General features: G+C 39.0%; 1 pseudogene; it reads right to left on the bottom strand.

Annotated features, from left to right (window-relative positions):
* Positions 1 to 15,984: 15,984 nt before the first annotated feature.
* Positions 15,985 to 16,078, bottom strand: LOC130037171 (uncharacterized; annotated as a pseudogene).
* Between the last annotated feature and the right edge of the window lie 4,953 nt (positions 16,079 to 21,031).

Genomic DNA, 21,031 nt, shown 5'->3' with positions numbered 1-21,031 from the left:
GAGTGATATCAGGGATGTGAACAAGGAACATCCAAATTAAGGAAGACTTTGCTAGCTGATTACCCCATGGGCAACATGGTTCCAAGACTACCAGAACTTACCAAGGAATTTACTTTAATTTTCTTTCTTTCATATGGTCAATTACAACATGTTTTTTTGCATAATTCAATGACACTTTGGAGTGTCCATTTCTTTCTCAATATTCTTTTCACTTGTGTAAGCATCTTAAACAGCTGCTGGATAACAGAAGTATTTGATCAGACTTATTTTTTTACTATAAGTTTAGTTGAGATTCCGAAAAACTAGATCTAAAGTGAAGTTTGTTTTGATTAGTAGAAGTAGAATAGCGAGGACTAGGGATGGAATTAGAGATTATAGTGTACCATATTCAGTTCCTAATAGAAGAAGTCAAGGACAGTGTCCCAAATAGACTATTGAAAAAGATATCCATCTCCATTTAACATGGAAATTCAGCATATTTTATATTAAATTAAAAATGAATTAATATTCCTGTATTTGGTCTTTTAAAAACATTCAAGGTTGGTTAAGGAATCAAACACTGCCGATGAAATCATAACAACTTAATCATAAAATCCTGATTACTACTTAAGTGTCCAAGAATGTCAGTGCTAAGAATTATTTCCGTTGATCTCACTAGTGCATATGATAGGCATATGAATACATCTGTGTGAATAAATAATTGGTATCTAATTTAGAGTCTTACCATACATGGTTGTGGGTATTGTTTAATAGTTATGTATATTTTCATAATTTTGCAATAAGATCTTGGGGTGTGAATCCTTGAATCTTAAATACCTTTTCGTATGTTCCAGCACTACCTCCTCCCACGTTAATTACTATATATATGACCTCCTAAGGAGTCATTGCTTTTTTCACTTTGTTTTAGTCTTTCTCTCTCTCTTTTCAAATGTGAGTTATCTGTTTCAAATCAAGGTGCATGTATTTGGTGTGGCAGTTTTAATCTTTATGAGTTATTTATATTTTATTCATTTATTTTTTAATTGAATAACCATAAGATGGGCCATTACAAAGCTATTTTATGCAATTTAATTTTTAAGCCTTTCAGTGAAGCCAGGGAAAATCTCTTACTCGGGAAATTCAGAATTTCCATATTTCAAGTGAATCAAAACTGATTGTTTTTGTATTTTTTTATTTTTTATTATTTTTTTGATAGAAACGGGACCACCATATAATGGGTGTTGGGAGGATCCTCCTAGGATGGGAGATGCATGCTGAAATTAGACTCTAGACCGAACATGATTGCCACTCAATGCCTCTTTTGGTATTTTTTTAGATAATTGTTCCTCTCTTCTGTTTGCTTAGGTCCGGGACTTGGCCTCTCCCCTTGTTGTTCTTTCAAGAAGCCAGAGAGACGTCTTTAGGCAGGAAGAGCAGCTCAGCGGCAGGGTCTCTTGGATGGGTTTGGTGCCATCTTCTTTCAGAAATTGATTTAGTGTTTCGTACCAATCTGAAAATGGCTTGGGATTTAAACTGAAGGTCACATATAGAACTGAGTGTTGAAAGGAGGAAAAGGATAAGCATGATAACCTTTCAGTACCTGTATTGCAAACCATAATGTGCAAAAGGAAAGAATGGGGGAGGGCAGGAGAAAGAGACAGACAGCGAGACAGACAGACACAGAGACAGAGAGAGACAGACAGACAGACAGAGTCAGAGAGAGAAGAAAAGTGTCTGCCATAGAGCACAGAGGCTGGCTGGGGGTGGGTGGCAGGAGGGAAAATGGGGACATTAGAGGTTGGAAATGTACACTATCATGAAGGAATGGGTGTTGGAACACTATGATGGAAACTCAATCACAACTTTGTAGCTGTGTATCTGTGTAATTGTGCATTTAATTTAAAAATTTTAAGGAAAAAAATAAGATTTCAAATGAAAAATTTGAGAGATTTCGGACGAAACAGGCATTCTGGCAGAAACCGCACTGCTTGAGCAACAATACTTTCAGAGAGGTCAATTTCAAAATTTCAAAAATTCCCATATTAAAGCAGTCAGAAGCAAAACCCCTGTTGTGTCCCCAGCCATAAGAGTGAGCTGCACACACTCTTTACGATAGCCAGAATCTGGGAATAACCTGAGTGCCCCATAAATGAAGACTGGTTAAAGAAACATTGGTACATTGCCACAATGGAGTACTATGTAGGGGTTAGAAAAGATGAAGTAATGAAATTTACATACAAGTGGTACTACATGGAGAGTATCATGTTAAGCAAAACGAGTCAGAAAGAGAGGGACAGACAGAGCCAGATTGCATTCACCCGGAGAACATAAAATAACACAATAGGAAACCAACTCCAAGAGTGGCCGAGGTTAGTGTCAGGAATTTTTCTTCATAGCTTGGAGACCAACCACAAACGCTAGCAGAAAAGGCAGCTCAGATAGAGAATGGAGCACCAAATAAAGGGTGTTGGGCGGATCCTCCCAGGATTGGAGAGCATGCTGAACATAGAATATAGACCAAACATGATTGTCACTCAATGCCTCTTTTGCAAACCACAACACCTAAGAGGAGAGAGAGAACCAAAGGGAATGGCCTGCCACAGAGTCTGGGTGGGTTGAGGGAATGGGAGATGGGAGGGAGACTGGGGCCCATTGGTGGTTGGAAATGGGCACTGGTGATGGGATGGGTATTTGATCATTGTAACATTGAAACCCAAGCACAAAAATTTGTAAGTCTACAGCTGTACCTCATGGTGTCTCAGTAATAAAAATTTAGAAATTAAAAATAAAAAAATTGGAACTTAATCACTTAATCACTTAACTTTCCATTAGTCGTCGATTTGCATGAGCAGACGCCAGTAACGTCTCCATTTGTCCCTGTCGCGTGCTAGTGTAGCACAACGGCATCTGTTCGCTCCAGAAACATGAATGGCCCCAAACCAATTGTTCATGATATTGACGAAGAAGTCTGACCATCTGGAAGGTGGGCGGCCACGCGGTCTTTTGACATCCCATGGAATCCAGTCGGTAACAGCTCTAGTCCAGCGGTCCTCTTTAAATCTCATTACGTGACCAGCCCATCTGATTTTCGACACCTTGGTAAATGAGACAGTGTCCCTGATTCTTGATCATCCATGGATGTCAGAACTCCGGATTCGTTCTCTCATTTGAGTGAAACGTGATATTCCAAGCATAGCTCTTTCTATTCTTCTTTGGGAGACCTGAATAGCATTCTCATCCTGTTTGCCTAGGGCCCAGGTCTCTGAGGCATATGTTAATGCAGGAAGAACAGTGGAATCAAAGAGATGTGCCCGGAGCCAGAGGTTCTTCATCCTCTTAGCTATTTCTTCGATGTTCTTGAAGGCTTTCCAAGCCGCTCTCTTCCTCCTGCTCAGCTCGGGTGCAAGATCATTTGTCATGTTGACCTCTCGACCTAGGTACACATAGCTGTTGCATTCGGAGATGGTCGTTCCATTGAGAGCGAATGGGGCGTCAGGAACAAGGCTGTTTCTCATAATCATTGTCTTCGTGAGATTCAGCTGTAGTCCTACCTTTCCACATTCACGGTCAAAGTCGGCCAGCATTTGTGCCGCTTGGCTGATGTTTGGTGTTATTAAAACAATGTCATCAGCAAAGCGGAGGTGGTGTAGTTGCCGACCATCTATCTTCACTCCCATTCCTTCCCATTCCAGTCGTCGCATGATGTTCTTGATGGTGGCACTGAAGAGTTTTGGTGAAATGGTATCACCCTGCCGAACCCCTCTCTTGACATCAATGATCACTTCTTTGTAGAATGTTGAGATCCTGGTAGTGAATCCGCAATACAGCTCATGGAGGATCCTGATGTATTGGGCTTGTATGCCCTGATTGGCTAGGGCTTCAATGACCGCTTCCGTCTCAACAGAATCAAAGGCCTTCTTTAAATCAATGAACGTCAAACAGAGCGGCATATTGAATGCTCGAGAAACCTCAATGAGCTTGGTTATTGTGTGGATATGGTCGATGGTGCTGAATCCTTTGCGGAACCCTGCTTGATTGCATGGTTGTCCTTCATCTAGTGTTCTGCCAATCCTATTTAGGATGACTTGAGTGAACAACTTGTAGATGACAGACAATAGGCAGATCGGAATAATTGCCAATGTCATGGATGTCTCCCTTCTTGAACAGTAGTACGGTCCTGCTGGTTTTCCATTGGGAAGGAACATTGCATTCAGACAGGTAGCGAGTGAAGAGCCGAGCCAGTGTATTGATGAGTACTGATGGCAGGTTCTTCAGTTGTTCAGGTCTGACCTTGTCTGGGCCGGGTGCTGTTTGTTTCTTTACCAATGAAATGGCGTGTTGGATTTCAGAAGGGAGAACGTTGGGAATGACATATCCATCCTGTGGAATTTGGTATGTCGGCAAGTGGACATGGCTATCGAAGAGATTTGAGTAGAAGTCATAGGTAATCTTCTCCATTGCCGTTCTGGAGGATGTGATGGATCCATCAGGACATCGGAGGGCAGTCATCTTGGTCTTATAGTTGGCGAAGGACAGGCGGGCCTTACGAATACTTTTCCCGGCTTCTGCCGCATCTACCAGTACTTCTGCTCTTCTCTCTTTGAGGTCTTCCTTGATTGCATCTCTGCACTGCTTTGCAAGCTCAGACATTAGCTTGCGATTGTCTGAGGCATGCGCCAAACCACGCTGACGAATTAGCTCAAGAGTTTTCGAAGATAGGCGATTTTTTTTGGCTATCTCTCTCTTGGCGTTCCTCGCACATTCATGGAGGTGCTGAACCAGTCGATCATATTCCTCGTCATTGTTGTCAACAATGGCATCTTCCCATGTTGTTGCAATAGTACCAAAGAGTTCCCAGTGTGTGGTCATTCTGGGAGTTCTCTTTTTGAACTTTGCAGCCCTTTCTCCCCACTCTGTGAAGTAGAATTTTGCACAAAGGAGACGGTGGTCCGATGCCGTTCGAAATTTTGGGACAACAGCAACATCAGTCAGGCAAAACCGTCGATTGAATATGATGTGGTCTATTTCGTTGTGGAATCGTCCACCGGGAGACTCCCATGTCCATGTTTAGATTCTGCCCTCTGGAACTGTGAGTTACCATGAATGGTCTTGGTCGACATGATGAACTCAGACAGTCTCTCACCCTGTTCGTTCCATTCTAGGCCATGGGTCCCGATGTGAAGTTCTTCAGCTGATCTTCTCGGTCCTATCTTGGCATTAAAATCACCCACAATGATCTTGTAGAAGGTGTGGTCTTCTTTATAGAACTTCTCTAGTTCCATGTAGAACTTCTCGGTTTCTCTTTCATCATAATGAGATGTTGGTGCGTAGACAACTCAGATAGAAACTGCAGGCAGTGAGCCACATCTATTCAAATGTCAAAATCCTATTCGGGTTGCTAGGCATTCGAATGAATCAATGCTCTTGGCCAAGTTTGTGTTGACAAGGACACCGACGCCTCCAACCCCTCTTTTATCGCAAATTCCGAGGAACAATTATTCTCCAGTGTCGAAAACGGCATGGTGAGATTCGTGCCTTCTTGTCTCGGTCAGACCAATGATGTCGTACTTGATCATTCGCGCTTGTACCATCAGGTCCTCGATGGATGCATCTGATGCTAGAGTACGTGCATTGAAAGTACAGACAATCAATTTTGTCTTCCTCGTTGTGGCAGCCTAGGTCGGCCTTGAGATTTTGTCGGCCTCTCCTTTCTCATCCTTCTCAGTGCTGCCATGTCGGTGAAGCCTTCGGGATTAGGTGAATGTACATGATAAAGGGTTAGTGTACATGATAGTCATATGAATACACCTGTGTGAATATATCGCTGGTATCTAGAGAATAGATATATAGAAATTAGATCACATAGCTGAGTGTGATCTCAACTTTTCTACACACTCCCATGCCCCACACACCCAAAGACATGCACTAATCCTTATAGATCCATGACTTTTCCTCCTCCCCTCTCCCAGAGTCTTTTAAAATTACTTTTCAAGTACTAATGTAATGCGCTTTAGAAAATATTGAGTTAAACTTAATTGTTGTCATTTATCTTTTATATAGAGAACCAAGAAAATCTTATTAAAAGTGTATTTTTGTATTCTTTGAAAATGGTAATAAGAACATTATCATTGAGTCCCTTAATATACATTATATAAAGAATTTTCTGAGAAATTCCCTGTACAAATCAATACTCGAAGAAATAAATGACTTCTCTGAATGAGGATGGACTGGGACATTTCAAAGTATCAATCAGTGAATCAAAGCTGAATCATAGCATCCTATAGCTAAAAATGAGCTTGATTTAATCTAGACAACACCATTACATTTTTTTCTTATACCAGCTGATAGCACTTTTAATTTTTTAGTTTTTGTTTATTTACTTTTATTAGTGAAACACCATGAGGTACAGTTGTAGACTTACATACCTTTGTACTTGGGTTTCAGTTTTACAAGAATCAAGTACCCATCTCTCCACCAGTGCCCATTCTCCACCACCAAGGAACCCAGTGTCCCTCCCACCCCCCATCTCCCCCACTTTGCCCCAACTCAGCGCATTCACTTTTGCTTTTTCTTTGTTTTAGGGTGTTGTGGTTTGCAATGGAGGTCAATACCATTACATTTTCAATGAAGAACATAGGCCCCTATATGTTCAAGCACTACTACTGTACTGCGGTTCTTCCCACCATGTACCCTGCTCCAAGACAGCCCTTTGGAAATATGCTGGGAAGGACAACTGGATGTTCCATTCCTCACACTGACCTGGAAATCTCTTGCTGATTCTCAACCACATCAACTATTCATTTGTTGCCTGATATCACCTCCTGTCCTTTATTTTTTTAAAAAAATATTTGATTTGTTTCTGGAATATAAAGAAAAAAATTAAATTGACCAATAAACAAAAGCAAAATCAAACCTTTGCACTCTGACATCAAAATCGTCCTTATAAGAGGGGAAGTAAATGACTGAAATGGGTAGGGGAGTGTTGTTAGTTAATTGTGGACAGTAGCTGGATATTTGACAGTGCATGGAGATCAGGAACTCTGTACTTGAAGGGAATACAGTTTGTAAACTTGTCATCACAATTATATGTCCATATGAAATTTATCTACATATGCTTTGTGCCTTCCTTGCATGTATGTGTTGTGCATTCCTTTATCATGGCCTCAGAAATGCATCTGAGGGGATTCAGAAAATTAGTTGAGCCCCAAGTATGGGGAGAGAAGTAGTAAATAATTGGAGGAGGAAGAAATATGAGTTGGAGCTTAAGAGCCGTGTAAGAGGAATATATAGATATGTATGTGTGTGTAAATACACATATATATGTATAAATATATATATGGGCTGGAGCCATAGCACAGTGGGTAAGACGTTTGCCTTACACGTGGCCAACCTGGGTTTGGTTGCTCTCCTCCTCTCAGAGAGCCCGGCAAGCTACTGAGAGTAACCCTCCCTCATGGCAAAACCTGACAAGCTACCTGTGAAGTATTCGACATGCCAAGAACAGTAACAACAAGTCTCACCATAGGGACGTTTCTGGTGCCTGCTCGAGCAAATCAGTGAAAAATGGGAGGACAGTGCTACTGTGCTATGGTTAATTCAAACGTTGTTTATGTAAAATATGAAAGAATTAAATAAATATTCTATAAAGCTGACTACACCTATTATATTAATATAACTTAAAATAGTGTTTAGAAATGAAGTTGAAGAATTTTAAGGCTATAGAAAGATATTGACAATATATCAAGAAACACATGGACTTTTGAAGAGCAAGAACACGGAGCTGTTGTCCTTTTTTAAGGTTATTATTTTTGGCATTTATAGAATATGCTTTCCCTGAGTTTTTGTTAATAGCTTCCGTTTTTTAGAAAGCATCATAATAAATTATATTTTTTAAAAAAATAAATAGTGAGTGAATTCTGTATGTTTGGAACCTGGGAAGTATTTTCCTATGTAAGCTACATTAAACATGATATTTATAACAGAAATACCATCTGCAGTACTATTCACAATAGTCAGAAGAAACTATGTTATACCTACACAATTGAATACTACGCAGTTGGCAGGAAACTGACATCATGAAATTTGCTTATAAATGGATGTACAGGGAAGAATATCATGTTCAATAAAATCAGTCAGAAGGAAAGGGGTATACTGATTGGACTACCCCATTTTTTGGATATAAAAAAACCAGAATATGAGACTAATACCCAAGGATAGCAGAAACACAGGCCAGGAGAATTGGTCAATGGTTGGACGCTTGCCACAAGTGCTGAAGGCAAGCATTTGGAATAAAGAAGGGACCACTATGACAATGATAGTTGGAAGTGATTACTCTGGGTGAGAACTGAGTCCTGAAAGTAGGTAAAGGAATAAACGTGAGAACCTCTCCCTCTCTCTATTACAATCCATAATAGCCAAAGGATGTGTGTGTGTGTGTGTGTGTGTGTGTGTGTGTGTGTGTGAGAGAGAGAGAGAGAGAGAGAGAGAGAGAGGTGCCTGCAATAGTGTAGAGACAGAAGGCTGTCAGGTGGAGTTTGGGGTTGGGACAGGGAGTCTTGGGAGAGAAACTGGGGACATTAGCAATGGAACGGTATACTAGTGGAGGTTAGGTGTTAAAATATCCTATGATTGAAACTGAATCATGAAAAGGTTTGTAATATGTGTCTCCTGCAGATTCAATACAAAAACATGATATTTAGATTCTACTACCATGACTAACCTATGAATTTGCTGAAATTTATTTTTATCACCTTGGCTGGGCTCATTGCATGGATGTCTGTGTGGTAAAACTTTTTCATTTTATGCGGACTGAAGAGACAAAAATCATAGGGTTGGGACTTCTGGTGGAAGGAGAGAAGAGCACAAAACACCCTGTTGACCACACCTCAGCAGGGTAACCTAACTTGCCTAATGACAGACCTCCTTCACTGATTTCTTCTTTTGTAATGTGGAAAAATGAAAAGACTTTGCAGGCTGACAAGGGGTTGTCTCCTCCAGTTCTCACTATTTTCCTTTCGATCAGAATTGTTTAAAGATTATTTGAAAAATTTGGAGCTTAATGATTTGTTCTCATATATTTCCCCTACATGGTGTCAGTGGGCATTGATCCAGGAAGGCCAGCATGAAAAAGTTGAGGTGTTTGTCTTAACCACCAATGCCAAGACTACGGTAAGTATGGAATCCAAAGTACAATAGTAAAAATTCAAAATGTGCTTGTCAAGGAAATCAGTGGGAATGCAGGAGAAATGGGTAATTTTTTGGTGGAGGGATGCAGACACTGGTTGTGTGATTAGAATTGGAATATTGAATGACAAATCTCCAATATAAATGACTTTGAAAATCAAAATTGCCTAAATTTTAAAAAAAAGGAGAAGTCAACTTATGTCTATATTTCAAGAAGGCTTGTCTTGGCAAATTTTGGCAGGGAGACCATAGTTGGTAGAGAGAGGGAGAAAGAAAGGGACAGTTGACAGTTGGGAAGAGAAGCCTGGATATCATGGAAGAGATGAAAGCTGATCTCAGAAGATTTGGAGCCATCAGAGTTTAGAGAGTTAGATTGTGAGAACATTGCAGTTTAGATACTTAAATACTGAGATTGGTTTCATTCATCAGCACTGTATACATAGAAAGAGTTCAAAGACCTCACAGATATTCAGGCTATAATAACTAACAAGGGAAGCGTTTTTTTCCTGAAGCACTATGTAAGGATAATATATTGCCAGGAAGAATGATAAGAAGTTGTTTCTCTTTTTCACAGATTAATATATTAGAGATGAAAACTTTTATACAAAGGAATCTATCATCTTGTCCTGTTGCTCTCTTTTCTTGTCATCATTCCATTCTCCACCATGACCCTACCTAATCAGGGCTCGCCACATTTCTCAGCAGTGTCACCACATAGCCTCAGAGCATGTGTTAACTGCAGGTAGCTCACAGCTCTCATGTTTGACACCATCCAAGCCAGAGCCATCCTTCTGAAACCAAGGATATTTGCTGAAGGCCCGTTCTTCCTTGAAGTGGCAGACATGGTTTACCTCTTCTTAATCATATTGTTTACAAATTTAGATGTATATCACTATACTAGTGACAGGGATTTTCCAAACTATGGAAAGCATAAACATTTCCATTTCCCCCACGAATTTTGGGCTAGTTATTTTCTATCCACTGCTAATAATTTGTGATAATGAGGAAACAGAACTGAAGTAAAAACAGGGACATTTGTCAATTTGATCCCATGACTAATCAGTCTTAGTATAAGTATATATTTCTAGAAAACAAATGCAGAAGAAAATGAGTTGGTTGCTAGCAAAGAATGCCAAACCTCTGACAAGAAATCCTTTGAAAATAAAAATTCTGACTATGGACTGAACGTAATTACAATTTAATGCCTCTTTTGCAGACTACAACACCCAAAAGGAGAGAGAGAACAAAAGGGAATGCCCTGCCACAGAGTCAGGGTGGGATGGGGGGGATTGGTGTGGGAGGGATACTGGAATACATGGTGGTGGAAAATGGGCACTGGCGGAAGAATGGGCATGTGATCATTGTATAATCAAAACCCAAGCACAAAAATTTGTAAATGTACAACTGTACATCATGGTGTTTCAGTAATAAAAATTTTAAAAAAATAAAATAAAATAAAAATTGTTTCATCTGCCAGAGTTCAGCAGATGGGAACCTGAGTGAAGGCAAAAGATTAAATTTGTTGACTTTTATTTTTCCTTGAGTATATTAATTTGATTTTGGAGTCAATTTATATGAGAGTTCATCAAGATACAGAAATTTTTAGCGCTTCTCTTGTTTAAAAGTATAGTGATACACCATATCTCTATCTCACATTCTTTTTATTTCTGATAGTTTGACACAAAAGATACGTCATAATCATAGATAAATGTAAATTATTTAAATACTTTTTTGATTATTTAAAATTACCTTATAGAATTACATTATAGAATTTCATAAATTTTAGGATTATGCAGAATCTACTTGCATGTATCATATTACACTCACTACTGAAAGGCCTACTCTGTCATTCACCATTGTTCAGTTTTTCCACTTTGATTATACTTTTCGATCTGGTAACTAAATAGTCTCATAATTCTAAAGTTTGTTTTTATTGCTTTGAAAAGATCAAAATTATGTAATTTTCAACATTGGATGAAACTAGAGGATATCATGCATGTAAAGTTAGCCTTAAGGAAAGGAACAGATACAGAGAGATTTTTCTCATATGTGGGATGTAAAGACACACAGCAAGGTAGCAACAAAAGTTCAAGAGCAATGTAAGGGGAGAACTGATCCACACAATTGGGTCAGGGGATTAGGAGGGAGAGATTCTGGGGGATTGGGTGAGAGGGAGGGTTTGTTCTTTGAGAGAATGCGGAGTGTCATGTTGGAATTATGTGTATGAGAAACCATTGTTAATTGAATTATATATCATAAAATATAAATAATATTTAGAGGTTTGTCTGTCTCATTTTATTTTTTTAATTTGTTTTCTCCATATTCCACATATGCCTGAATTTGTAGGATGCCTATCTTTCTCTGCCTGGTTTTTGTCAATAAACATAATTTCCTCATGTTATACATTTTATATACAAATAATAAGAAGATTTCACTTCATACAACTGAGTAGTATTCCATTGCTTTACCACCTTTCATTTTCAAAATTTGTGGTTTAAAAGATACAAATATTGGTTTTAAGAATGCTCTGGGGTTTTAAAATTTTAGTTTAGTGAAACAAAATATATTTTATTGAAAAACTCTTAGAAACTTGTGAAACAGTTGTAGGGTGGAATGGAATATATGTTCAAGCGAGAACAGTCATTTAACAAAACAAGCAAAGAGAGACATAGAGAAAGGAAGCACGGTATTTCTTCAAGGGAGAACACAAGTTTGAGGACAAGCCCACTCTGGTAGTTTAGGAATAAGAACTTGGATTGGTATGAACTTAACTTGTGCACTTTAGGGGAGAACCTGAGTGAAACTATTATAAGTACGTTCAGGATCATTATACACTGGAGTCTGCACTTGGACTGAGGAGGGTAGAGATTTATTTGGGGAGACCGGACTATAGAGAACAGTAATATTATAACATTAATGATAGTATCTTACCGTGGGATTCCAAAAAATCTGTAACAGTGGCGTCAGAAATGATAACATTCTTAGGTATTTGGGTTTCCTGTGGAAACAACGGGAAAGCTGAGTTTATGCTCTGGATGCCTCCAACTGAAACAAGGTCAACAAGTCATGAATGAAAAATTTCAAGTTAAATGGATCAAGGATTCTGATCCCAGTGGAATGCTAGCTTTCGGGTGGACAATTTCTACTGATGGCCTGATGTAGGTTCTGATCCTGGGATACGTAACAGAAAGGAGGTAGCGACAGGTATCCTCAGAAGTGAAGCCTCTGAGACAGAATTCATTCATGCCAACTTATGGGTTATCAATGTTTGCTCATGGGTGCTACCATTATAACATGCCATTCAATGGTTCTGTGGTTTCAATTTACTGTGTCAATGTAAAGATGAAGTTTCCAAATGGAAGGTAAAAATCTGAGGCACTCAAGATGATGAATTATGGGGAGGGGGGGAGCTGGAGCTATAGTACAGCAGGTAGGGCATTTGCCTTGCACACGGCATACCCAGGTTAGATTCCCAGCATCCTGTATGGTCCCCCCAAGCACTGTGAGGAGTAATTCCTGAGTGCAGAGCCAGGAGTAACCACTGTGCATCGCCACGTGTGACCCAAAAACGCAAAGAATGATGATCTGGGATTGATCCTTAGCATTGCAAACGGCATTATTTTTTAATTTTTAATTTTTCTCTTTCTTTCTTGCTTGCTTGCTTCCTTGCTTGCTTTTTTGTTTTTTGGGTCGCACCTGGGTATGTATAGGGATTATTTTTTATTTTTAAAAAAACTTATAATTTTACCTTTTTACATGTGGTTTAAAAGTAAATCTAAAATATTTTAGAATAAATATATGTGAAGAAGAATAAAATTCACGGGATCTATTTAGTGTTCTTAATGATACAGGAGTCAGAATTTTGAGCTTAATTGTATGGGTATTGCAAAAATAATTTTTCCCCATTATGTGGACTGTCTTTCGATCATGGTCACCATTTTTTCTGAGTTGCAGAAACTTCTTAGTTTAATGTAGTCTCATTTGTTTATCTTCACTTCCTCTTCCTTGGTCAGTGGTGTTTCATTCTAGAAGTTTCCCTTAGCTTTAATGTCATGAAGGGATCGTCCCACATTTTTCTCCATATATCTTAAGAATTCAAGTATGATAGTGAGGTCTTTAATACATTTTATTCTGAGTTTGTGCCTGGCACTATAAAGAGGTCTGAGTTCATTTTTTTTGCATATTGCTGTCCAGTTTTCCCAGCACCAGTTGCTGAAGAGACTTCCTAGCTCAACTTCATATTTCTTGAGCCTTTAAGAAAGATTAGGTAATAATAATCTGAGGGCCAGCGTCAGGATAGTTGACTATATTCCATTGATCTTAGGTCTGTCTTTATCTGAATATCGTGATATTTTCATTACTAAAACTTTGTAGTAGGGTTTGTAGTTGGGGAAGGTGTTCCCTTCTTCTTTTTACCAAAGATTGCTTTAGCTCTTTATGGGAGTTTACGGTTTTGTATGAGTTTCAAGAGTGTTTAATCTATTTAATTGAAAAATGTTATGGGTATCCTTATAGAAAGTGCATTAAATCTTTATAGAGCTTTGGGGTGTATTGCCATTTTGACAGTGTTAAACCTCTCAATCCATGAGCATGGAATGAGATTCCATTTCCTCATAATACTCTCTTATTTCGTGAAGTAGTGTTTTGTAGGTTTTTTTTTTTTGGTATAGTTCCTTAACCTTTTTAGTTGATTCTATTATACTCTATTTTCTGAGGTATTATTGTGAATGGGATTGTTTTTCTCTATCTCTTTTTTCTCTTTCATTATTAATATATGGGAAAGCGATGGAGTACCAGATATTGATTTTGTAATATGCTACTTTTCTAAACAAATCTGTTGTTCCCAGGAGCTTTTTTGTAGATTCTTTGGGATTTTATAAGTATAGTATCATGTCATCTCCAAATAGTAAAAGCTTGAGTTCTTCCTTTTTTATATGGATGCCCTTGATATCTTTTTTTTTTTTACCGAAATCATATGGCAAGTACTTTAAGTACTATGTTGAATAGGAGTGGTGAGAGTGGGTAACTTGTTTTGTGCCTGATTGTATTCTGGGATTCTATTTCATTGATTTCTGCTCCAAGACTTTGGATTTTCCCCCTTGAGAATAATGCTTGCTGTGGGTTTGTGGTAATTTGCTTTGATTAGATTGAGGAAAGTACTTTCAACTCCAATTTTGTTGAGAGTTTTTCATCATGAATGGGTGCTGGATCTTATCAAATGCTTTATCTACATCTATTGATATAATCATATGACTTTTATCTTTATTTTATTGAGATGGTGTATTCTATTGATTGACTAGAGAATGTTAAGCAATCCTTGCATCCCCAAGATAAACCTACTTGGTCATAGTGTGTGATCTTTTGTTGAGTTTCTGGATTCTCTTTGCTGGTATTTTCTTGAAAATCTTTGTATCTGTATTCATCAAGGAAATAGGTCTGTAATTTTCTTTTTTTGTGGTATCTCTATCGATTTGAGTATTAGGGTGATCTTTGCCTCATAAAAACTATTTGGGAGTATTTCTGTTTCTTCACTTTCCTGGATAATCTTAAAAATGTTGGAAGCAGTTTCTCTTTAAAGGTTTGAAGTAGTTCAATATTGAATCCATCTGGGCCATGGATTCTGTTTGCAGGTGTACTTTTGACCATCATTTCAATTTCCTTGTTTGTGATAGGTTCAAGTATTCCAAATCTTCTTGGTTCAGCCTTGGGAGGCAATTGGAATCCAATAATTTATCAAATTTTTTCAAGATTCTCTCATTTCGTGCTGCAAAGATTCTCAAAATAATCTCTGATGATCCTATGGATTTCTGTACTTTCTATTAGGATACTCCCCTTTGCATTTCTGATTCGATTTATTAGAATTCTTTCTCTTTGTTTCATTGAGAGGCTTCTCATGGTTTATTGATCTTATTTATTTTCTCAAAGAACCAGCTTTTGCTTTTATTGGTCTTTTGGATTGTATTTTGGGATTCTAGCTCATTGATGTCTGGTACAAGTTTTATTATTTCCTTCCTCCAGCCTAGTTTCGACTACTTTTCTTGGTCATTTTCCAAAATCTTGAGCTCTAATTTATTCATGTAGGCCCTTTCTTTCTTCCTGATGAATTCTGGCAGATATATAATCTTTCCTCTTAACACTGCTTTTGCTGTGTCCCACAAGTTCTGGTAGCTCGTGTCCTCATTCTCATTTGTTTCTGGAAACTTTTTATTTCCTCTTTGATTTCTTTTCTAAGCCAATGGTTGTTCATTACTTCCCTTAAAGAAAAGATTTCCTTGCTGAGATTCAGTCTGTTTGATCTATGGAGAAGTGACAAAGAAGTGTTGAAATCTCCTTCTAGTATTGTGTTGCTATCAATGTTTTTCTATAAGTCAATTAGAAGTTGTTTTTAAGTATTTTGCTGGTCTGTCATTAGGATCATATACATTGAGGAGGGTGAGTTCTTTCTGATGTACATATCCCATGATCATTAAGAAATGACCTTCACTGTCTCTGATAACCTTTAGCCTGAAGTCCATGTGGTCTGATACTAGTATGGCCACTCCAGCTTTGTGGAGGTCATATTTTCTTGAAAACTTATTTCCCACTCTTTTACTTTTAGCCCATGGGTGCTTTGATTGTTCAGACGTGTTTCTTGCAGGCAGCAGATCGTTGGTTTCAGTTTTCTAATTCATCTTCCTATTCTGTGCCTCTGAATTGGCACATTTAGTCTATTGACATTGAGAGAGATTGTTGTGATGGGGACTTGTGCTCTCTTTATGTAGAATTTTTGTACTTGTGGGGATTTTCTTAGCTTAAAGTAGACCTGGTCATTCTTCTTGCAACAAAAATATGGAATGCTTTACAAGTTTGCATATCATCTCTGTGCAAGGACCATGCTCATCATTTTATCATGTCAATTTTAGTAAATGTGTTAAACTTAGTAGGAGTTAATTTTTCCATATTTTCTCTTCTTATTACTTTGAGTGTTGTCCTTCCTCACTCCTATGGCAGACAATGATTCCTAATCAAGGAATGTATTTCAAAGCAGCATGCATAAATAGATTTAGAAATTTAATGTCCCAGAAAGAAAAATATGGTTTTTACCATATTATCTTTTACCATACCCTAGGCATCAGTTTTACAAAATAATTCTTTTGGAAGATGGTATATGAGGTTGTTTAATGTCGTTCCCTGAAACCTTAATTAAGACCATTAAACTAGAGCCTTTTGCTGTTCTCACCTCAGTCCCCTATACATCTCCAGGAAAAGGTGGATGGTGTTGTCTGCACTTTGACCACCTTGAATGTATGTAGGATTTTTCTCCTGAAGAATGAGGTGAGAAGCATATTGATGATTTCATTCCACCTTATTACAAGTTCAACTTGAACGGAAGGTGAGAATCATGTGGCTCCTATAAAGGACAGAACAAAGGGTCTCAGTGAAGTTTAATGGCCAACTCACATTAACAACATAGATGACTCATAGTAACCTGTGTGCATCTTTCTGTATAGTGAGTTTCATATCTACTGATAGTGATTCTCAGTAATGACACATGGTCAAAACGGATCTGTAATTAAAAATCTAGTTCTCTGAGCAGAGTGGGGTCTCTGACGCGATTGAACAAGTGTGTAGTAATTTATTACTAAGCACATAAGTATTTTCAATGATGTGTACTTTTCGATCTAAAATTAATTCCAAATATGTCTAAAACAACAATCTCCTGACCTCACACCTGGCTTTCCTCACTGGGGCTTCTTGGAGGTGGCGTGGTGAGATTCCCTCACCGCACTGAGCAGAGCCCCGGCAGCTGAAGACCTCTGCAACCAGCCATAGGTACGCTTAAGACCACTCTTCCCAAGCTTGACGGAGCCTCATGCATGAAGGAACTGGAAGAGGAACCCAAATGTGCGGGACCGGGGGATGAGATCTCCATGGCTGCTCAGATCAAGACTGTGCCCCCTCCTTCCAGATCCCCCATCTTCTAGTAATTAAGTGTTACAACCACGAACTACCCCTGGATCCATGTAATGCCATCAATAGCCAACATCCAGAGACTGGATCTTATTTAGAAGACAGCAACTCTGATTGTCCAGTTCTCACTCTCAGAGAACCTGGTAGGCTTCTGCGAGTATCTTTCCCGCATGGTGGAGTCTTTGTTTCTGGTCACTGTTTCTTTTGAGGTATAGAAGCTGCTTAAATTAAGATAGTTCCCTTTGTTTATCTCTGTTTCCAGTTGCTTGGCAAGTGGCGTGTTATATTTGAAGATACCTTTTGCTTCAATGTCGTGGAGGGATTTACCGACCTTGTCATCGCTGTACCTGAGGGATTCTGGTGTGATGTTGAGGACTTTGACCTATTTTTATCTGACTTTTGTGCATGGTGTTAGGTAGAGGTCTGAGCCATTTTTTTTTTTGCATGTAGCTGTCCAGTTTTTTCTGCATAGTTTGTTAAAGAGGACTCTCATGCTCCACTTCACATTTCTTGCTCCCTTATCAAAGATTAGATGATTATATATTTGAGTGTGTGTGTCAGTATATTCAATCCTTTTCCATTGGTCTGCAGCTGAGCCTTTGTTTCAGTCCCATGCTGTTCTCATTATTATCGTTTGTAGTAGAGTTTGAGGCTGGGGAAGGTGATGCCTCCATCGTCTTTTCCCCAAGAATTGCTTTAGCTATTCGTGTGCGTTTGTTGTTCCATGTGAATTTCAGGAGTGCTTGATCAATTTCTTTGAAGAATGTCATGGGTATCTTTAGAGGGATCAAGTTGAATTTTTACACTGGTTCTTGGAGAATTGCCATTTGGCAATGTTAATTCTCCCATTCCATAAGCAGTATATATGTTTCCATTTCCTCGTGTCCTTTTTAATTTCCTATTGTATAGGTCCTTTACCTCCTTAGTTAAGCTGATTCCAAGGTTCTTGATTTTCTGAGGCACGATTGTGAATGGGATTGCTTTTTCATGTCACTTTCTTCTCTCTCATTACTTGCATATAAAAAAAGCCATAGAATTTTGGGTATTGAGTTTATAGCTTGCAATTTTACTATAAAAGTCGATTGCCTCTAGGAGTTTTTTCGTAGAGATTTTAGTATTCTCTAAATATAGTATGATATCTTCTGTGAATAGTGAGAGATTGTTTCTACCTTTCATATATGAAAAACCCTTAATATCTTTTTCTTATCTATTTTCTATTCCAAGTACTTCCAGTACTACTTTGAAGAGAAGTGCCAAAATGAATTTTTACTTAGCACATTCTGTCTGTAAATTTCTATGCTAAGAACGGTGGAAGAAACAGTGAAATCTTAGTAATTTACAAGTAAATTATGAAGACAGATAATTTAAAAGAATTTCTTTGTATAAATTTCCAAAATGTGTAGCTTTTATTAAATATATTAAGAATAAGTCGTAGGTCTTGATTATACCATGAAGATTATTTTCCTGTTAGAAGTTACCCTTCTAAAATGCAAGAAAGAGACACATTTTGAAAATGTTGATTATTCGTTCATTCATTCAATGAATATTTGTTAGTCTGGTTGTGCAGTGCCTGCAGGAAGTCAACCTGTACCCTCAGGTGAGTGCATCAACAGTCTGATGGTGTCTTCATGCTTCCCGATAACCTCAAATGGCCACTGTGCCTCTGGCTGGCTCCCAACAACTCAGGACTACGTTTCTCGAGAAATTAAACTCCCTAAAGATATGTGGGAGCCATGATAACAAACCACCCCTGGCTCAGCTATACAAGCTAATGCATTGGTCTTGTTTCAGAGACCCATAGACAAATCTGGAAGATATCAACAGCCACAGTTAACCTTGGAACTGCAAAAGGCTGAAGACACTAGGGTAAATCGGAGGGAGGCAGGTTAGTTTGGTGCCCACCCAACCAGAACCCAGTGCAGCCACTTTCTCCAACAATACAAAATCGCCACCATGCCCTCCTCTGGTTTCCACCGTCTCAGGATGGCTCTCACTGAAACATTACAGCTGAAAATTCGGATATGTGTGTTTTGTGACTGAAATCTCCGGGCTTTCTCTGGGCAGGATGGGCATCCCACACCCACTGCCCTGTACTTATGGAAGCCTCAGCAGTCATTTCCATACCTCAAAGCTACTCCAACCTTACCTTCCTGATAAAAATGCTAAATTCCAACAAACATGATGACCTCTTAGTACCTGTATGAGACCCTTAATGCACAAAATAAATAGGAGACAGAGAGAAAGAATTAAAGATCCTGCCATAGAGACAGGCTGGGGGTGGGGGTAGTTTGTTGGGGGATGGTTTTAGGGAACCAGAAATATTGGTTTTGGGAAATGTACACTAGAGGAAGGATGGAAGTTGGATCGTTGTATGACTGGAAGCAAATTATGAATAGATTTGTAATGGTCTATATCACAGATATTCAATAAAACATTAAAAATACTGATGGAACTTTAAAACCCAGCATAACTATTTTTGTGTTCTCTGTAGGAAAAAAAAATGTTACTCACCTGTGTGCCAATAGCTTGTAGAAAGCTAAACCCAAAGATATATCAATGACTGTCTTTGGCATGAATACTGTAATTGCAGCTATGTTATGTTTTAGAATCAGTTCGTGGACAAGACGTCAAGAGGAGCAGTGGCAAAGTGCATCAATGTTGAATGGATAATGTTTCAGGAGCTTGCAAGGGAGATGCGAAGATTTGGCATGAGAAAAGGGAAGAAACAGAAGAGTTAAGTACTAATTAGTATCATGAGAAAATGCAAGGGAGGACATTTCCTGGCAAGTGTCACACTCTGTTGAGCTTTTCGTGAGGATAAGTATTAGAAAGTATCTTTCCCATTTAGTGGTAAAAAGGTTACTTTGATGGGTATATTTAAAATTTACTTTAATGATTAGAATCACTAAGAGATAAACAGTTACAAAGTTGCTCATAATTGAGTTTCAGTCATCTAATGTTCTAGAACTTTTCCAGTATATTGGGGCATTTTTGAATGAATATCCCTGGTGCGAAGACTAGGGCATCTGAATCTTAACACATTTCACCAAATATATGATCTGTACTCACATGATTTACACTGTCTCCCCTGCTCTTTGATTTATGTTTTCATGCAATATTTCCTTGTGAAACTCACCTCAAGTGAGGCTCCCTATTTAAGACAAGTACATGTTTCTGGGGCATTACGTATGTTTTGGTTGCTGGGAGAGTCTGTAAAGCAATGCTCAGGAGGTGTGCGGGCCCTACAGACAATTCTCAGAAAACGTGGCCATGGTGCTTGGGGTCCTCTGAGGCTATACAGCCTTTGATACTCTGGCAATCATGTGGTGCTGGGAGTCAAATTGAGTGCATGTGAGACAAGTTCCATAAGCACTACACTATCTCCTGCGGCCCTGGGTATTAGATTTATGTCAGCATTCTGAGGTCCTCCCTTTTGTCAGAAAGCAGAGACTTGTGCAGGAGAAAGTGGAAGAGACTTTAGCGTTTAGCTAGGTTGACTGAGTGGCTGGTGATACCATTAAGATTGGAACATAAAGTAAAAATAAAACAAGAGCCCCGTGCCTTTTCCCGCTGAACTCGACACCCTCCACAGGGAGACACCTGCGGGGAACACCTGCAGCAGCTCCTTGGGACTGTCCATCACCTAATCAGCCCCTCCCGTCCAGGTGGGTAGGGGGAGCACAAGCCAGGTTCACCACTCCTCACCCCCAGTCCCCCGCGTTTTCCTGCAGAACTGGAAACCCTCCAGAAGGGGACACCTGAGGCAGCTCCATGGGATTTTCCATCGCTCCTCCTACATTCCAGGATCCTGGGTGGGAGTGACCCTGGGATGGGCCAGGGGCATGGCCACCATATAGGGAGTGTGTCCTCCCAGAAGTGGGCGTGGCCTTCTCCTGGGTGGCCAGCCGCAGTTATATTT

The sequence above is a fragment of the Sorex fumeus genome, unplaced genomic scaffold (assembly GCF_029834395.1).
Source record: "Sorex fumeus unplaced genomic scaffold, SorFum_2.1 ptg000070l, whole genome shotgun sequence".
NCBI lineage: Eukaryota > Metazoa > Chordata > Mammalia > Eulipotyphla > Soricidae > Sorex > Sorex fumeus.
Note: the sequence above shows the minus strand (reverse complement) of the source record. Positions and strands in the feature narration are given on the sequence as shown.